This window comes from Cyrtonyx montezumae, unplaced genomic scaffold (assembly GCF_038088225.1).
Source record: "Cyrtonyx montezumae isolate F1298 unplaced genomic scaffold, pur_monq_1.0 scaffold_7, whole genome shotgun sequence".
Lineage (NCBI taxonomy): Eukaryota > Metazoa > Chordata > Aves > Galliformes > Odontophoridae > Cyrtonyx > Cyrtonyx montezumae.
This window is the reverse complement of record NW_027072078.1, coordinates 14,020,200-14,024,105: the sequence shown is the minus strand read 5'-3', so window position 1 is coordinate 14,024,105 and position 3,906 is coordinate 14,020,200. Positions and strand designations below refer to the sequence as shown.

The 3,906-nt window shown below is 44.9% G+C and overlaps 1 long non-coding RNA gene across 1 annotated transcript; it reads right to left on the bottom strand.

Annotated features, from left to right (window-relative positions):
- Positions 1-436: 436 nt before the first annotated feature.
- Positions 437-3,883, bottom strand: LOC136057555 (uncharacterized). The gene is made up of 3 exons (XR_010623044.1): positions 3,644-3,883; positions 2,298-2,441; positions 437-873 (listed from the first exon to the last, which is right to left on the bottom strand). It is a non-coding gene; the product is annotated as an uncharacterized LOC136057555 (long non-coding RNA).
- Between the last annotated feature and the right edge of the window lie 23 nt (positions 3,884-3,906).

Here is a 3,906-nt window from a genome sequence, read left to right as displayed (position 1 = left end):
GTAAGGGAACACCAGAGATCATTGAGTCCAACCCCCTGCCAAAGAAGGCTCCTTACAGCAGGCTGGACAGGTAGGCATCCAGATGGGTCTTAAATATTATCTCCAGAGAAGGAGACTCCACAACCTCCCTGGGCAGCCTGTTCCAGTGCTCTGCCACCCTCACTGTGAAGAAGCTCTTTCACATATTGGTGCAGAACTTCCTGTGCTCCAGCTTATGGCCATTTCCTCTTGTCCTGTCCCCACAGACCACTGAAAAGAAGTTGGCCATGCCCCTGTCTCCCACACTTAAAGATATTTATACACATTGATCAGATCACCTCTCAGTCTTTTTTTCTCAAGGCTGATCAGACCCAGGTCGCTCAGCCTTTCCTCATACGAGGGGTGCTCCAGGCCTTTTATCATCTTTGTGGCCCTCCACTGGACTCTTCCCAGGAGATCCCTGTCTTTTTTTTTTCTGTAGCAGGGAGCCCAGAACTGGACCCAGTTATCCAGGTGAGGCCTCACCAGCGCAGAGTAGAGGGAGAGGATCACTTCCCTTGGCTTGCTAGCCACACTCCTTTTAATGCACCCCAGGATCCCATTGGCCTTCTCAGCCACCAGGCCACACTGATGGCTTACGGCCAACCTGTCGTCCACCAGGACACCCAGGTCCCTCTCCACAGAGTTCATCTCCAGCAGATCGTGCCCCAACCCATACTGATACTTGTGGTTATCCCTTCCCAGATGCAAGACTCTACACTTGCTTTTCTTAAACTTCATCTGGTATCTTCCAGCCCAGCTCTCCAGCATGTCCAAGTCTTGCTGAATGGCAGCACAGCCTACAGGTGGCTGGCTAACCTCCAGTCTTCAGGCACCTCTCCTGTTCTTCAAGACCTGTTAAAGATGACAGAGAGCGGTTGAGCAGTCACCTCTGCCAGCTCCCTCGGAACACATAGACACACCTGCACCCATGACAGCCATCTCCTTCCTCTGGACCCAGGGGGAACTCCAAATTCCAGAGCTTCCCACAGTCAACAGTCTGGACTGCCACATCACCCCTTGGGATGTCCACCTGGGTGCCCACATGAGCCCAGAGAGGCTGTGTCCCCTCGGCCTGAGTTGCTGCCTTGGCCTGACCGCTGTGACAGGCGCCCACCATGGTAAGTATGAGAGGCAGCAGCACCCTGGAGTTCTCAAAGGAGGGGAGAGAGAAGAAGAGGGGACAGGAGAGGATCCTCCCTGCTCACCACCCTCCCTGCCCCATGAGAACTGCCTGCACTAACTGCCAAGCACACCCTTCCAACAAGCACTCCCTGTTTGTGTGTCCTGTACACAGTGCTCCCTAAGGAGAGCTGCATTTATACAGGCAGGGGGCTGGCTGCTGTCACTCCTGGCTCTGCCCACATGTCAGCACCCATGGCGACACAAGCAGAGCTCCTGCCTGATCAGAGCGGGGGGGAGGCGGGGGGAAGGGGTCTGGGGATGCTGCACTGACCAAATGGCTCTGTGCAGTGGGTCAAGCCACAGTTCTGCGGGTTGCTTTTGTTTACCTTTCTGTCAGGATCCTTCATTGCAGTCAATCCGTGCAAGGACCTCACTGAAACCTCAGCCATTACCTCACAGTTACTTTTAGGACAGCCTTTGTATTCTCGTGGTCTGTGTAGATTAGTAGGAATGTAATTTGCAACTGAAAAAATTTGGAAGAGATATCTTCAATTTGCAGATTTAAGTATTTATGAAAAAGATTTTTTTTCTAAACAAGTCATTAATTTACTTACTGCACTTCCAAGTAACGTCAGAGGAAGTATCCAGAATTTCAAGTCTTATCCTATCCTTTTACAGATATTTCATCTATCTTACATACCTTAAAGAAAGCATTCTTTTTATAACTGTTCTATTTGCATGCAGAAAATAAAAGAAACTGTCAGAAAAAAATAAAGAAATCTCAATACGCACAGTGGCATTCATTTTCTATACAGTGTTTTTGTACATACATGACAAATGAACAATGAGGGCTCTTATATCCCATACGTAGAGCCATGCAGAGATCTGCTTAACTGTGTTTGCACAGTGGCAGCAGCTTGAAGCTTACAGCAGTTTATCTGCTTAGCATTGCACTGCAGTTAAACACTCTTTTCTCTCTTTTCTTCCCTCAGTGCATCATACTTAATGGATTTTTTATTTCTTTCCTTGCACTATCCTCACTATCTTTAATCTTTCAGAAAAGATGGCACAAGCAAATTAAAACATCTACCCAGGGTAACAGAGGAAGCTAGTAGCAAAAGTGAAACAGAAAACTATCAGTGGAGACTCCATACCATTTGTTGACAGCAACTCAGAGGGAAGCCTTGTGTTGCTCTACCACATCCTCCAGTAGTACAGTGGGATGATCTGCATGTCCTCCCCCTGGTATACTACCTGCATGTGGCTGCCTCACAGAACTGGCAATAGAATTCCATCACCTGAAAAAGTGCACAATTCAAGATTAAATCATAGCAGCAGCATCAGTTCAAAGCACAACTTTCTGGGTCTTGAACTCACACGTTATTACCTATGCTCTTAGATTACAGTTCAAAAAAAAAAAAAAAAAAAACAACAAGAGAGTTTCTGCTCCATTAGATGTCAATAAAATCTACTACTTAAAAGATATTTGTTATTCTTACTTATTTCCTACCTGAACGCTCTTTAGAATGCATTTTATTCTACTGGGAAACATCAGAACAGTAACCTAGGAAATAGAACACCGGACCTCAAGGCTAGCAATAACTGTTTATACAGAGTAAGCTTTGGTCTCTTTATTACTCCATGAAATAACTCAAAAAACAACAACAACAACAAAAGCCACCAGGGCACTCAGGTCCCCTCATGAATTCAACTCTTAATCTCCATTAAGGGGCTGCCAACAAAAGTGTAAGCTTCAGCTGCTTTTTACCTAACGGCCACCAGTGCATCATGAACGCAATGGAAATCACCAAACACCATACATATTTGCTACAGAAAAACATCCTCAATGAACCAATGTGCTACAGGGGAAAAGATCCACAACCTATTACTAATCTCTTAGAGTCATCAAAACCCTCTATCTAAGATTATAATAAGAGCACCAATCTACTCTTGAAAGACAAGATCACTTCAATCTGCTACATACCCAGTAAAACACTGTCTAGAGATCAAAAAACTTAAGGCTTCCTACGTAATAAATACTCCCAAATGTTAACACATTCACAAAGGGAAAGAGACAGAAAAGTGCCATGCCCAGAATCGTATGCTAATCAAAATAACACACAATTATGCAAACTCAGCATGAGACATTCTTTTACAGCTAGAAACTTCTTGAACACAAAGTATTCTAGGCTTATTTCAGAGTGTGTAAGAAAACTCCGTATTTTGCCTCAAAGAAAGGCATTTCCAGCACTCTTGCATTCAGAACATAGCATCAGAATTTCATATAACTTGGTTGGTGCTTCTGGCTCTCAGACCTCACACTGAGGGCTGCACTAGAGATCTTGGCTGACACTAGGTAGTTGCACAGGTCAAGCAGAGCCAGCTGCTCTCAGATGAGCAGAGGGACCTGTAACAGCTCTATGCAAAGTAGCTGGCTGTTCCCAGTCTTGAGAATTAAAGAGAGAGAAGTAAGAACCACAATTTGCATATGGCTTATTACCATTAATAGGGTTCTTCTGATAAGTTCCTCTCCCTAATAATCCCATTATTCCTTCTTATCACAGTCCACAAGACACGGAAAGCACATGCAGTGAGGGGTTAGTTATTTGACGGCCACTTGTGTAAGCCTTTTCAGAAAGGGAATTGAAAACAGATACACGTTAAAAAAATAAACAAACTGTGCATTGCTTGAAAAAGTCCAACACTTCAGTAAGCCATTCGGAACAACCTGCTCTTTATTAACGTGACAGAACGCTGACTCAC